We start from the raw sequence: 16,010 nt of genomic DNA on the forward strand, positions 1-16,010 counted from the left end.
AGAACTGAGGATAGGGAATATGCAGACTTTAAACCAAGAGACAAATTGCAACGCATGAAGATAAAACTAGAATGAAGCAAGGCTTTCCAAAGGTATTGTGTGCCTCTTCCTGCTGGGTTTAGCAATTGTCACAAAAAGACTTAAAAGTTATTTCAGCCAGACAAGTTAGCCATCACAATAAAGTACAGTGACAATGGTGGAAGACAATCACAATACTAGTAATCATCCAGGAAAAAAAAATTTTTTTTTTTTTTTGAGACAGTCTAGCTCTATCATCCAGGCTAGAGTGCAGTAGCACAAATCAGAGCTCAATGCAACCTCCGTCTCCCAGGTTTGATTTTTCTGACTGTGGCACACACGCACGCACATGCATGAACACAGAGCAATATTAGAGGAAATTTAAGCCCAAGAAATTAAGAGTTAAATTTATACATGAGGGAGAAGAATAAACAGCACATTGTGAAAAAGGCAACTGAAAAGAAACAAATTATATGTGTAAATGTCTTTACTTACTCCCTCAACCCACTATAATGCAATCTCCAATGCAAACAGGGAAACAGGGATCATGGTAACAGTTCACTCACAGCTCCTAACTCATAATGAATATCTAATAAATATTTGTTGAATTGATGAACTGAGTCTTTTTAACCAAGACCACTAATGAAACCACTTGTTTGCTTAAAAGTACTATTCATTTGTATATGAAAATATATTTCATTACAGAGAATCAATGAGTTCTCAGAGTAACTTCCCTTTTATCTTCTTATATAAAACCAATACAAAAACTGACTCAACTGCTAACAGCTTAGTAAAGCTGTTTCCTTACCTTTAAATACTGTATATAAAGTGATTGTGTATCTATACATAAATATTCAAGAATCAGACACTATGAAACTAAATTATCTTTAGCTATATAAACACAAAATGAGGTAGAAACGCAGAATCTTACTAAAATTCAAATGAAGGCCCCTCCCCTCACACATTCAATTCTAGGAAGAGGCTCCATTGCATTCATAATACTAATCTTCCTACTTTTTTTTTTTTTTAACAGGGTCTCACTTCCATCTCGCAGGCTGGAGTATAGTGGCAGGATCACAGCTCATTACAGCCTCAACTTCCTAGGCTAAGGTGATTCTCTCACCTCAGCCTCCCAAGTAGCTGGGACTATAAGCATACAACACCAAGCCCAGCTAATTGCTGTATCTTTAGAAGAGACAGACTCTCACCATGTTGCCCAGGCTGGTCTTGAACTCCTGTGTTTAAGCGATCTGTCCACCTTGGCCTCCTAAAGTGCTGAGATGACAAGTGTGAACCACAACACCTGGCCACAAATTTTGGTTTTGAGGCCGAGTGCAGTAGCTCACACCTGTCATCCCAGAACTTTGGGAGGCCGAGGCAGGTGGATCACAAGGTCAGGAGTTGAGAAGACCAGCCTGGCCAACCTAGTGAAATCCCATCTGTATTAAAAATGCAAAAATTGCTGGGTGCAGTGGCTCACACCTGTAATCCCAGCACTTTGGGAGGCCAAGACCTCCAGATCACAAGGTTAAGAGTTCTAGACCAGCCTGGCCAACATAGTGAAACCCTGTCTCTACTAAAAATACAAAAAATTAGCAAGGTATGGTGGCAGGCGCCTGTAATCCTAGCTACTCAGGAGGCTGAGGCAAAACAATCGCTTGAACCCAGGAGGCAGAGGTTGCAGAAAGCTGAGATTGCAACACTGTACACCAGCCTGGGTGATAGCGCAACACTCATCTCAAAAAAATAAAATAAAAATTAGCCAGGAGTGGTGGCACACCCACAATCCTAGCTACTCAGGAGGCTGAGGCAGGAGAATTGCTTGAATCCAGGAGGCGAAGGTTGCAGTGAGCTGAGATCGCGCCACTGTACTCCAGTCTGGACAACAGAGCGAGACTCAAGGGAAAAAAAAAAGTTTTAAGAAACTATAAACAATTATGAAAGAATCAAACTGGGAATGATGAGAGGGTATGCCCCACTCACAGTGAAGAATTATGAGTAAATAACAAAACTGGGCAATGATCACCAACAGCTACTAACTTAACAGAGAACCAAATATGCAACTCCTGATGCAAGTACCATCTATAAAGTATTCCCCCATCCCCTGCAAAAGAAGCAAGAGAGAGAAAATATATGATAGAAACAATCTGATCAAGATTCTAAATCTAAGACCAATTAACAACAAACTCAGGGGTCAGAGAAAAACTTTTACCACCGCCGCCACCGCCACCACCGCTGCCACCACCACCACCACCACCACCACCGGAATCCAAAGGAATGTAACTGCTAAATCCAGGCTGAGGAAACTTCTTTTGTAACAAATAATCTGCTAGGGAAAAGAAATGGAGGGGGAACCTACAGATTACAAAACAATGATGAGACCTTATTTGACTCTTGATCTGACACATTTATGAGATAACAGAGAAATATGAACACTATCATAAGATATTAAGGAATTATTATTATTTTTTTTTTTTTTTGAGACGGAGTTTCGCTCTTGTTACCCAGGCTGGAGTGCAATGGCGCGATCTCGGCTCACCGCAACCTCTGCCTCCTGGGTTCAGGCAATTCTCCTGCCTCAGCCTCCTGAGTAGCTGGGATAACAGGCACGTGCCGCCATGCCCAGCTAATTTTTTGTATTTTTAGTAGAGACGGGGTTTCACCATGTTGACCAGGATGGTCTCGATCTCTCGACCTCGTGATCCACCCGCCTCGGCCTCCCAAAGTGCTGGGATTACAGGCTTGAGCCACCGCGCCCGGCCTTATTATTATTATTATTATTTTTAATGGGAGAAGTTTTTCAGTTTTCTTTTCTTCAACAGTGAAGCTGACTGGGAAACTAGAGTGCTAAAAAGTTAAGAGTACAGAAAGGGAACACTAACATTAATATAGCTGAATGGATCTGTCCATAATGTGCTGAATTTGGTCTCCCCAAAATTAAATATAAATTGTGAGACTGCAACCACCAGAGAGCAGCTTTGCTTGCTTGCCAGCCACCCTTTTCTCCACTGATATAAGCTCTATAAATAGGCCAAAAGTGATCATGGCTGCTCAAATCACTTCATATTGCAGATATTACCACTTCTGGCATGTACCTGGACCTGCACCAGGGCTGTGAATAAACTGGCATCAAATAAGAAGCTTAGAAAGTCACCAAACGCAAAAAAGAAAAAAAAAAAAAAGCACTGTGGCTAATGAGAGACTCTCTAAAGTACTCAAAAGCACTATCAGTGTAAATCAAGAATTATTTAAAACAGAGATTCTTTTTTTTTTTTTTGAGACGGAGTTTCGCTCTTGTTACCCAGGCTGGAGTGCAATGGCGCGATCTCGGCTCACCGCAACCTCCGCCTCCTGGGTTCAGGCAATTCTCCTGCCTCAGCCTCCTGAGTAGCTGGGATTACAGGCACGTGCCACCATGCCCAGCTAATTTTTTGTATTTTTTGAGTAGAGACGGGGTTTCACCATGTTGACCAGGATGGTCTTGATCTCTCGACCTCGTGATCCACCCGCCTCGGCCTCCCAAAGTGCTGGGATTACAGGCTTGAGCCACCGCGCCCGGCCGGTCCCTTATTTTGAATAGACATGAAAGAAAACTTAAAACACTATAAATCAAAGCCACAAATCCTAACAACTAATCAAATCTCAGTTATACTATTTTTAAAATCACATTTATTATTATCAGCTGCTACAAATATGTTCTGGTAACTCTATATAATACACAGATGACATAGTTTCCTCTCCTAGTAGTTGAGGAATATAGAAGAGAACTTTAAAAAGCAAGATACTTTTTAGTTTCACCCTTCTCCTTACTTTTACAAGGCCCTGTAGGCTGCATGTGAAAACTGACTGACTAAACATCAATCCCACTTCTGCTGAGAGAAGCTGCCCACACAGAAGCAAAAAACACTGCTTCTTTACTTTAAGTGGAATCTTAAGAGTTCTGAAAGAGTAAGGAAAGGACATACAAGTAAAGATAAAGGCTAAAAGGATTTAGAAAAGTATCATGACAACAGTCAAATTCAAAACCAAGACTGGAATTTGACAACTAAAGAAAAATAACTATCACATTTATTTAATCTGATGACCAAGAAATCAAAATAAATCAAACCAAAATAAATAAAACCAACAAAATCAGCCGGGCGCGGTGGCTCAAGCCTCTAATCCCAGCACTTTGGGAGGCTGAGGCGGGTGGATCACGAGGTCAAGAGATCGAGACCATCCTGGTCAACATGGTGAAACCCCGTCTCTACTAAAGATACAAAAAAAATTAACTGGGCATGGTGGCACATGCCTGTAATCCCAGCACCTCAGGAGGCTGAGGCAGGAGAACTGCTTGAACCCAGGAGGCCGAGGTTGCGGTGAGCCGAGATCGCGCTATTGCACTCCAGTCTGGGTAACAAGAGCGAAACTCCGTCTCAAAAAAAAAAAAAAAAAAAAAAAAAACAAAATCTATATTAACTGGGCCGGGTGCAGTGGCTCACACCTGTAATCCCAGCACTTTGGGAGGTCAAGGCAGGCGGATCACTTGACGTCAGAAGTTCAAAACCAGCCTGTCCAACATGGTGAAGCCCCATCTCTACCAAAAATATAAAAAATTAGCTGGGTGTGGTGGCAAGTGCCTGTAGTCCCAGCTACCTGGGAGGCTGAGGCAGGAGAATCACTTGAACTCAGAAGGCAGAGGTTTCGGTAAGCTGAGATGCTGCCACTGCACTCCAGCCTAGGTGACAGAGCGAGACTCCATCTAAAAAAGAAAAAAAAAAAAGGCCAGGCACAGTGGCTCACACCTGTAATCCCAGCACTCTGGGAGGCTAAGGCAGGCAGATCATAAGACTAGCCTGACCAACATGGTGAAACTCCCTCTCTACTAAAAATACAAAAGTTAGCTGGGTGTGGCAGTGTGCACCTGTAGGTACTCAGGAGGTTGAGGCAGGAAAATTGCTTGAACCTGGGAAGCAGAAAAATTGCTTGAACCTGAGAGGCAGACTTTGCAGTGAGCCAAGATCGTGCCACTGCATTCCAACTCGGGCAACAGAAAAAGACTCCATCTCAAAAATAAATAAATAAATTTATATTCACTCAACTTTCGGATAAAGAAAAATATTTTTGTTATTTTTTTGAGAAAGAGTCTCATGCAGTGGCATGATCACCACTCACTGAAGCCTCAAACTCTTGGGCTCAAGTGCTCCTCCCACCTCAGCCTCCTGAGTAGCTGGGACTACAGGCACATAATTTTAATTTTTCTGTAGAGACAGGGTTTCACCATGTTGCCCAGGCTGGCCTCCTGGGCTCAAGCAATCCACCCACCTCAGCCTCCCATCCTGCTGTGATTACAGGCATGAACCACCATGCCCAGCCCCAGAAAAATCTTTAAAAAGGAATGTCGGCCAGGCACAGTGGCTCATGCCTGTAATCTCAGCACTTTGGGAGGCCGAGGCAGGCAGATCACCTGATGTCAGGAGTTTGAGACCAGCCTGATCAACATGGAGAAACCTCGTCTCTACTAAAAATACAAAAATAGCTGGGTGTGGTGGCACATGCCTGTAATCCCAGCTCCTCGGGAGGCTGAGGCAGGAGAATCACTTGAACCCAGGAGGCAGAGGTTGTGATGAGCCATAATCGTGCCACTGCACTCTAGCCTGGGCAACAAGAGCAAAACTCCATCTCAAAAAAAAAAAAAGAAAAAAGAATGTCCATCTCATTCTTCATATTTTGCCTGGAATTTTTTCCTCCTAAAAGAAGAAAATTCCCTGCAAGAAAATGTAAGAAGATGCAGAAAATAAGAAGAAGAAAATTCTCAACCCATTAGCAGACTAAAAAGGTACCTTTGCAACTTTGCCCTGTCTCCAACTGCTCTACCCATTCCTTCTGAAACCTCAAGGCGCTGGCCCCACTTAACCATTCAAGAGCACTGAGACTCATGACTTTGGTTAGGCTGCCCTAGCCTGGCATGCTCACCTAGAAATCCAACTCAAACCTCAGGTTTAAATGTCTAAGCTCCTTAAGCACCAGGAGGTCTTGTTGCTCTTATTCACCACTGCATAAGAGCACTGCTGCAACTAGAGCACTGCCGGCACACAGTAAACAACTATCAATAAATTAGTGTTGTGACAATAAAGAGGCTTCACATAAATTATTATTATCAGTATTAATATTATTGAGACAAGGTCTCACTCTGTACCCAGGCTGGAGTGCAGTGGCCCAGTCACAGCTCACTGTAGCCTCAACGTCCTGCATTATCCTTACACCTCAGCCCCCGCAAGTAGCTGCTCTGGGGCGATCCTTCCATCTCAGCCACACAAGTAGCTGGAACTACAGATTAACAACACCTAGCCCAGCTAAATTTTTTTATTTGTTACTTTTTAGAGAAATGGGCTCTCACAGACAGGCGCAGTGGCTCACTCCTATAATCCCAGTACTTTGGGAGGCCTGGGCAAGTGGGTCACCTGAGGTCAGGAGTTCGAGACCAACCTGGCCAACATGGTGAAACCCTGTCTCTACTAAAAACACAAAAATTAGTCAGGCGTGGTGGCAGTCGCTTTTAATCTCAGCTACTTGGGAGGCTGAGATGGGAGAATCACTTGAACCCAGGAGGCAAAGGTTGCAGTGAACCGAGATCTCACCGCTGCACTCCAGCATGGACAACAGAGTAAGACTCTATCTCAGGCCGGGCCTGGTGGCTCATCCCTGTAATCCCAGCACTTTGGGAGGCGAAGGCAGGCGGATCACAGGAGGTCAGTAGTTCAAGACCAGCCTAGCCAACATGGTGAAACACCAACTCTACAAAATACAAAAATTAGCCAGGCATAGTGGTGAGCACCTGTAATCCCAGCTACTTGGGAGGCTGAGGCAGGAGAATTGTTTGAACCTGGAAGGTGGAGGTTGCAGTGAGCCGAGATTTCACCATTTCACTCCAGCCTGGGCAATAAGATCAAGACTCCATCTTGAAAAAAAGAAAAAAAAAAAAAAAGAAGTGGGCTCTCACTATGTTGCCCAGGCTGGTCTCAAACTCCTGAGCTCAACTGATCCTCCTGTCTCAGCCTCCCAAAGTGCTGGGATTAGAGGTGTGAGCCACTGTGTCCAACCCCTCACAAGTATTTTGTCACTGTATTTTCTATCCTCCTACTCTATAGCTCTTCCCCGCTTTTATAGTCTCACAACTTTTTATTCAAATTATCATAAGTATGTCATTTTGCCTACATTATTACAGTAACCCATGAAACTTTATTTGGTCCCAAACTCTTTCCTAAAGTAATAGAAGATACTGAAATCAGTATTCCTTAAAGGAACACATTAAAAATACAACATTTAGGCCAGGTGCAGTGGCTCATATCTGTATTCCTAACACTTTGGGAGGCCAAGCTGGAGGACTGCCTGAGCCCAAGAGTTCAAGACAAGTCTGGGTAACATATGGAGATGCCATCTCTACAAAAAAATTTAAAAATTAGCCAGGTGCTGTGGCTCATGCCTGTAATCCCAGCACTTTGGAAGGCCAAGGTAGGCCAATCACCTGAGGTCAGGAGTTCCAGACCAGCCTGGCCAACATGGAGAAACCCCAACCGTACTAAAAATACAAAATTAGCCAGGCATGGTGGCACACGCCTGTAATCCCAGCTGCTCGGGAGGCTGAGGCAGAAGAATCGCTTGGACCTGGGAGGGGGAAGTTTCAGTGAGCCGAGATCACACCATTGCACTCCATCCTGGGCAACAAGAGTGAAACGCTGTCTAAAAAAAATTTTTTTTTAGTTAACTAGGTATAGCTGTGTGAGTTGGTGGTCCTAGCTACTTAGGAGGCTGAGGTGGGAGGAATGCTAGAGCTCTGAAGATTGAGGCTGCAGTGGGCTGATCACCACTGCACTCCAGCCTGGGTGACAGAGCAAGTCTATCTTAAAAAAAAAAAAACACAACATTTTTCATCTATTACAGGATTTCTGAAGTACTTTCAATTCAGTAAACATGAATACATGTTATTTCCATATCCTCAGTTACATGCAAGAAAATGAAAAAGATCTAAGATGATTTGCCAAAGTAAGGCTTGGGTCTCTAGTATACATGAGTTCCAAATTTTAAAAAAAAAGAAGAAAAAATACTAAAATTGCCTATCAATCATGTCTGTTCATCCGCGTGTCAAAAAAAGCAGTAAGATTGGGAATCTCAACAAAACAACTTGCTGTATAATGAGTAACTACACAAGCTCACAAAATTTACTAGTCATACAATAAAGAGACTGAACATACCAAAGTCACTATTAATATTAGGAACAAGAGGCCGAGCGCGGTGGCTCACGCCTGTAATCCCAGCACTTTGGGAGGCCGAGGCGGGTGGATCACGAGGTCAAGAGATCGAGACCATCCTGGTCAACATGGTGAAACCCCGTCTCTACTAAAAATACAAAAAGTTAGCTGGGCATGGTGGCGCGTGCCTGTAATCCCAGCTACTCAGGAGGCTGAAGCAGGAGAATTGCCTGGACCCAGGAGGCGGAGGTTGTGGTGAGCTGAGATCGCGCCATTGCACTCCAGCCTGGGTAACAAGAGCGAAACTCCGTCTCCAAAAAAAGAAAAAAATATTAGGAACAAGAAACCTTTGAAGGACACACATTAGCCCTCAGTTCTAAAGTAAATGCATTAAATTAGAACATAGAGCTGAATATATCTTTATATTCATTTTGAATTAATCATGAAGACCATAAAACAAAGAGTATTATGACAGTTACTCTCACATAAATGCATGTTAAAGTAATATAAAGAAAATTAGTAACAACTACACTGTGAACTTCTAATGATAAGGAAAGTTTCCAGCTCCAGTAGCCAGTTCATCCCATTTTTCACAAAAAGGTGTCAGAAAAAAAAATTTTCCTATTAAGAAATCTGATTCAAGCCGGGCGCAGTGGCTCAAGCCTGTAATCCCAGCACTTTGGGAGGTTGAGGCGGGTGGATCACGAGGTCAAGAGATGGAGACCATCCTGGTCAACATGGTGAAACCCCGTATCTACTAAAAATACAAAAAGTTAGCTGAGCATGGTGGCGCGTGCCTGCAATCCCAGCTACTCAGGAGGCTGAGGCAGGAGAATTGCCTGAACCCAGGAGGCAGAGGTTGCAGTGAGCCGAGATCGCGCCACTGCACTCCAGCCTGGGTAACAAGAGTAAAACTCCGTCTCAAAATAAAAAAAGAAATCTGATTCAGGCAGGGCATAGTGGCTAGAGCCTGTAATCCCAGCACTTTGGGAGGCTGAGGCAGGTGGATCACCTGAGGTCGGGAGTTCGAAACCAGCCTGGCCAACAAGGTGAAACCCCATCTCTACTAAAAATTACAAAAATTAGGTGGGCCTCATGACAAGTGCCTGTAGTCCCAGCTACTCGGGAGGTTGAGGCAGGAGAATCGCTAGAACCCAGGAGGCGGAGGCTGCAGTGAGCCTAGATCGCACCACTGCACTCCAGCCTGGGCGACAGAGTGAGACTCCATCTCAAAAAGAAATCTGATTCAGTTGATCCTTTAGATATAACCTATCTTGAAGTCTCTCCTTGTTTTTCAGACTGTATATACCTATTTTGAAGTTACATTTACCTTATGGATAAGGTGTGGTTTTAAGATTACAGTTATACTGAAAAGCACTCTAAAGAAACCTGGGCCAGGCACTGTGGCTCACACCTGTAATCCCAGCACTTTGAGAGGCCAAGGTAGGTGCATCACTTGAGGTCAGGGGTTCGAGACCAGCCTGGCCAACATGGGGAAACCCTGTCTCTACTAAAAATACAAAAATTAGCCGGGTGTGGTGGTGGCCCCCTATTATCCCAGCTACTCGGGAGGCTGAGGTTGCAGTGAGCTGAGATCACACCACTGCACTCCAGCCTGGGTGACAGACGAGACTCAGTCTCAAAAAAAAAAAAAAAAAAAAAAACCTGATTTACAAATGTGTAAGAAATATTTTTATTTCTCATTAAATGCAACTCCATACAATTTCACTAAGGTTCTTTAGAGCATACAGGTCATTGCAGTCAATTCCATCTTGAATTCCTGAATTCCATTTTAATTGATAATTTTATATTAATTGGGTGCCTACAGTGCACAAAGCACTCAACTAGACATTGTATTGAGCATATTACTTGGCCAAATGTTAAATTTTCTACTTAAAAATGGTTAGCGAGCCAGGCACAGTGGCTCACGCCTGTAATTTCAGCTCTTTGGGAGGTCAAGTGCAGATCACGAGGTCAGGAATTCAAGACCAGCCTGGCCAACATGATGAAACTCGTTTAAAAAAAAAAAAAAAAATTGGTTAGCTATGTGACTCCTCAGGACATCAGGTAGTTAACTATCAATTACAGGCCTCTAAAAATTCTTGTTAAACCAGAAGGCAATACTCTGATTACTGGAGGAATCTAGATTGCTAGGATCAGCAAAACTACATTAGAAAGTTAATAGCTTCCATCCTTAAAATACCGCAAGGGAAGAAAAGGAGTGATTCAAACTGTTAGCATGTGCCCAATGATACTACACAATAACCTAAGCAAAACTGGCAGATGTATTTGTAATTAAGAGATCCAACCTTGACGAAGTATTATCAGTGGGATTTTAATTCTACTGGGTGGGAGGATTCAGAAAGCAAAAGGTCAGGCAAAAAAGGAAAAGCCAATCCAAGCAGAAACTGCTCAAGGATCTGGGAGGGCTCATACCAATGTTCTCTACTTCAACCTGTGAGCATCAATTTTGTGATGGGGGCTGGGTAGGTAGGGCAGGGAGACAATTTAAAAGTGAGATTGAATGGCGTGCGGGAAGGCGATATCTTTAACCTGGGGTTCGTCAGCGTACATCCTCGCCGGTTTTGAAATAAAGTTGACAAACTCCCTGGAAGAGGTCAATTTTGGATCCTGACACATCTCTCGCACTGACGGGAGGCGTCTGCCGAACGAAGGCAATGGAAGCGCCGAGAGGCAGGCGGCGCCAAGCCTAGGAAAGCCTTTTCTCCCTTCTCCAAGGCCACTGCGGCCGCGGCGCCAGAGCTCTCCCCTGCAGGGGCAGACGTCCGCGCCAGAACCCCGGCTGGCGGAGCCGGCGGAGTTGCTGCCCCAGCTTCCCCGGCGGGCCTGGGAGCCGCAAAGTTGCGTGAAGGCAACTCCAGGGCCGCAAAACCGCTTCCCCGCGCAGCCCGAGGACTGCGGCACCTCTAGCCAACCCTCGGCACCCCCGGAAAAGGACTCGCCTCGACCTGGCCCCCGAGTCTGGGGGCTTGGGGTGCCGGAGCCAACTCTGCCGAGCCGGGAGGACGCGAGGGTCACCAGCGGCGGACGAGCAAGGAGATCGGAACGATGCGATGCCCCAGCGTCAGCCGCCAAGCCAGGCTGCGAGTTCCCGGCGCCCACAAGCCGGGGCCGCCAGGACCCCAGCGTCCGGACGCCGCAGAGCCCTCACCGCGGCCCGCACCCCTCCGAGTCGCCCCGACCCCTCCCTGGGACGCAGCCCGGGCCCCGCAACTCTACCAGTAGCCAGGCCGCGGCCCTGCGCCCCTTCGCGCCTCACCTGCACTCCGCGGAGACTCCGTGCCTCCTCACTCGCTCCGCGCGCCCCGTCGGGGCACGCACGACCCCCGGGTCGGGACTCTCCCCGCTGCGGTGACTGGGGACGCGACGGCCACCGCCGCCTTCTCTTCCTCGGAACAAGCGCCGGCGGCGAGCAGAGGGTGGCGGTCAGAGCCCCTGCCGGGACCAAAGTGAACCTCGCCGCCTCCGCAGCCTCTACCACCAAGTCCCTTCAGTCGTCCGCGCCGCCCCCAAGAAAATGTCACCAGAGGCTGTTCCGCTCGGCGCCTCACTTCCGCCCGGAAACACAGAGCCCGCGTCGGCCGGCTAGAGCGGCCGCAGCGCCGGGGACCTGTGGAGACTGGCGCCCGAGGCCCGGGAAAAGCCAGACAGCGCCATCTGGCGCGATGGAACCCGCGCTCCTCCCGCTGCAGAGCGCGGTGCGTGCAGGCGCCGGCTACCCGGGCTTCTTTCCCGCGTTCCCTCCTTGTGTTGAGGCCGTCTCCTTCCAGAAATGTCTGTCCCGGGGAGTGGGAAAGCCGCTCTATGCAAACCAAGGACAATGCCTTCAGCAAAGGACGGCGCTCCCTTTTCTGGGCGCTCCTCAGTACTCACCCCCTCCCGAAGCCCTTTCGAAAGCAGCTCGCGGTTGTCTGAATCCTGGAGTCGCTTCAGCGGAGAGGCCGCGCCCTTCTGTCCCCGCTTCTTCGCGGATGCCGGCAGCTGGGCTCGGGGAGACTGGCTGAGCTCTTCTCGGGCAGCGGCACCAACATCTGCTCAAGTTTCTGCCCGGGCACCTTGCAGGCCTTGCAGATCGACCGCCACCTGCTGGTGGGACGGGGCCCGCGGCCCAGACGCCGCTCCGCCCTGAATTCCGTCTCTGCAGTCGCCCTCCGATTTGCGGTCGTGTGGGGGAAAGAGGTGGACCCGAACCCCGAGAAAGGGAAGGAGGGCGCAGGCCAGCTGCGCCGGGCAGAGGGGAGGGCTTCCCGAGGAGGAGCAGGAGATGCTGAGGACACAAATCGCAACTCAAGATCTGGTCAAGGGCCCGCGCTCCCCCAAAGCACTCCAGGATTTTGAGAAAAAAAAAAAAAAAAAATAGAAAAAAATAAAGCCTTGAGGATAAAAATGTAAACGAGCTTTACCTTTAAAGAGCTGTGCTGGAACCTCGGATGAGACCCGTCAAGAGGAGATTCTGAAAATCTCACGGCCAGGTGTGGTGGCTCAAGCCTGTAGATTACACCAGCACTTTAGGAGGCCGAGGCGGGCGGATCATGAGGGTCAGCAGTTCGAGACCAGCCTGGCCAGCATGGTGAAACCCCATCTCTACTAAAAATGCAAAACAATAGCGGGGCATGGTGACGCGCGCCTGTAATCCCAGCTACTCGGCAGGCTGAGGCAGGAGAATTGCTTGAACCCGTGAGGCAGAGGTTGCAGTCAAGATGGTGCCATGGCACTCCAGCCTGGGTGATGAGGCAAGACCATCTCAGAAAAAAAAAAAAGAGAAAAGAAAACCTCACAGCCTGGGTCCACACTCCTCTTGACATCAGTCTCCCACTTCAGACCAGGCCCCTTAGTTCCTCCACTTCACTCATTTTTCTGACTGCCTACAGGAGAGCGAGTTTTCCATCCCTAATTAGACAAATAAATTAAGAAGATAATTTTGCCGGGCGCGGTGACTCAAGCCTGTAATCCCAGCACTTTGGGAGGCCGAGGCGGGTGGATCACGAAGTCAAGAGATCGAGACCACCCTGGTCAACATGGTGGAACCCCGTCTCTACTAAAAATACAAAAAATTAGCTGGGCATGGTGGTACATGCCTGTAATCCCAGCTACCCAGGAGGCTGAGGCAGGAGAATTGCTTGAACCCAGGAGGCGGAGGTTGCGGTGAGCCGAGATTGCGCCATTGCACTCCAGCCTGGGTAACAAGAGCGAAACTCCGTCTCAAAAAAAAAAAAAAAGAAGATAATTTTATTGAAGGCCGGGCGCGGTGGCTCAAGCCTGTAATCCCAGCACTTTGGGAGGCCGAGGCGGGTGGATCACAAGGTCGAGAGATCGAGACCATCCTGGTCAACATGGTGAAACCCCGTCTCTACTAAAAATACAAAAAATTAGCTGGGCATGGTGGTGCGTGCCTGTAATCCCAGCTACTCAGGAGGCTGGGGCAGGAGAATTGCTTGAACCCAGGAGGCGGAGGTTGCGGTGAGCCGAGATCGCGCCATTGCACTCCAGCCTGGGTAACAAGAGCGAAACTCCGTCTCAAAAAAAAAAAAAAAAAAAAAAAAAAAAAAAAAAAAAAAAAAAGAAGATAATTTTATTGAATACCTATTACATGCCAGACACTGTGCTATGCACTTAAATGGGTTAATTCATTGGATCCTCATTACAGCTCATAACAACCCTATGGGTTGGGTGGCATTCCGAGCCCCAATTTGCAAAGGTGAAAACTGAGGCACAGAGTGACCTGCCCAGGATGACACGTTAGTAAGTAGCAGTGTTGGATTCCAACACAGACAGAGCTTTCTCTCTTAACCACACCCGCCCACTGCCGCATTGAGAATCGCTGAGAATGCAGTGTATGCTAGCTAAGTAGTTTATCTGTGTATGTTATTTCACTTGTTCATTCATTTATTTACTTCCTGCTACCTGAGTCTTCAGGGGATTTGAGAGGTTGTGGGGTAGTGACCAGAGCCCAACCTCTTTCAGGAAAAAAAAAAAAAAAAAAAAAGAAAGAAAAAATAACTACTAAGATCACAACTTTCAATCCGGAAATCAGAGAGTGAATGTGGATTAATACATTCAGTTTTAAAAGATTCCTTGACAGTCTGATCTTATCAATCCTGCAGACCCTGACTACTGAGATACCATCTTGGGTCCTTCTCTTGTTTTGTTTTGAGACGGAGTTTCGCTCTTGTTGCCCAGGCTGGATGGAGTACAGTGGCACGATCTCAGCTCACTGCAACCTCTGCCTCCCAAGTTCAAGCAATTCTTCTGCCTCAGCCTCCCAAATAGCTGTGATTGCAAGCATGCATCACCACACCCGGCTAATTTTCTATTTTGGTAGAGACAAGGGTTTCTCCATGTTGGTCAGGCTGGTCTTGAACTGCCGACCTCAGGTGATCCACCCGCCTCGGCCTCCCAAACTGCTGGGATTGTAGGTGTGAGCCACAGCACCCAGCCCTTCTCCTGTTTAATATCAATAAGTCAATTTCCTACAGTGAGTGGCCTTTGCATATTTTTGGAGGCTAGGGTGTTTGATAGCCTAATTACTAACATTTTTATGACTACTGTATTTTCATTATTAAATGGAACAGTTGCTTCTTCCTCTTCTGTAGGAGCAGGAGGGATCCTATTTTTGCCTCAGAGTCTTCTGTGTACCCAATACTCAGCTCTACAAGATCCTGAAATACCTCCTCCATAAAACCAGCTCAGCCCAGACACAACCCCCATCACCACTACCCTTACTGCCCCCTCCAATCCAGCCTCCCATGGTGGGTCAGGACTCCTCTGTTCATCCACATTCTCCTACAAACATGTCTGCCCTTGGCCTATCTGTAGGGTTACTACTAAATCATATTCGTCATTCTCTCAACTTCTGTCATAGCCTTGGAGGCCAGAGCTAAGCCTGTCAGAATCACTCTTCAGTATCATTTTTTGCACCTGATACACCACCTAGCCTGGGGCTAGGCCTGCAGCAGGTACCTGCCAGCCTAGATGGCCTGGACAGTAGCATCAGGGTGTGGCTCCTCTGGCTTTGACTGTAATCTGATCTCTCCTGACTGAGCAGGTTACTTCTACCATTTGCCCTATAAAATGGACACTATTGTGAGAACCACTCTACAGATGATGAAAGAAGGGAGAGACCAAGGGAGGGAGTCTTTGTCTCCTTCCTATAATCTCAGATTGCAAAGAACTGGGCAACCTAAGGTCAGGTGTGGTGGCTCACACCTGTAATCCTAGCACTCGGGGAGGCTGAGGCGGGCAGATCACCTGAGGTCAGGAGTTCCAGACCAGCCTGGCCAACCTGGTGAAACCCCCATCTCTACTAAAAAAAAAAAACACAACGCTGGGCACGGTGGCTCAAGCCTGTAATCCCAGCACTTTGGGAGGCCGAGGCGGGCGGATCACGAGATCAAGAGATCGAGACCATCTTGGTCAACAGGGTGAAACCCCGTCTCTACTAAAAATTCAAAAAATTGACTGGGCATGGTGGCATGTGCCTGTAATCCCAGCTACTCAGGAGGCTGAGGCAGGAGAATTGCCTGAACCCAAGAGGCGGAGGTTGCAGTAAGCTGAGATCCCGCCATTGCACTCCAGCCTGGGTAACAAGAGAGAAACTCCGTCTCAAAAAAAAAAAAAAAACACAGCCGGGAGTGGTGAGCAGAGTCTCGCTGGAGTGCAGTGGCACAATCTCAGCTAACTGCAACCTCTGCCTCCTGGGTTCAAGCGATTCTTCTGCCTCAGCCTCCCAAGTAGCTGGAC

At 47.2% G+C, this 16,010-nt stretch overlaps 1 protein-coding gene across 3 annotated transcripts in view; it reads right to left on the reverse strand.

Annotated features, from left to right (window-relative positions):
* ARK2N (arkadia (RNF111) N-terminal like PKA signaling regulator 2N) overlaps nt 1-12,338 on the reverse strand; it is a 102,201-nt gene extending 89,863 nt beyond the window's left edge. For 2 of the 3 annotated variants that reach the window (XM_010335409.3, XM_010335410.3), the window contains exon 1: nt 11,530-12,137. The gene's annotated coding sequence lies outside the window, so the exon portion shown is untranslated. The other variant, XM_074383522.1, reaches the window with a different exon arrangement.
* Nucleotides 12,339-16,010: the final 3,672 nt, after the last annotated feature.

The sequence above is a fragment of the Saimiri boliviensis genome, chromosome 13, assembly GCF_048565385.1.
Source record: "Saimiri boliviensis isolate mSaiBol1 chromosome 13, mSaiBol1.pri, whole genome shotgun sequence".
Taxonomy (NCBI): domain Eukaryota; kingdom Metazoa; phylum Chordata; class Mammalia; order Primates; family Cebidae; genus Saimiri; species Saimiri boliviensis.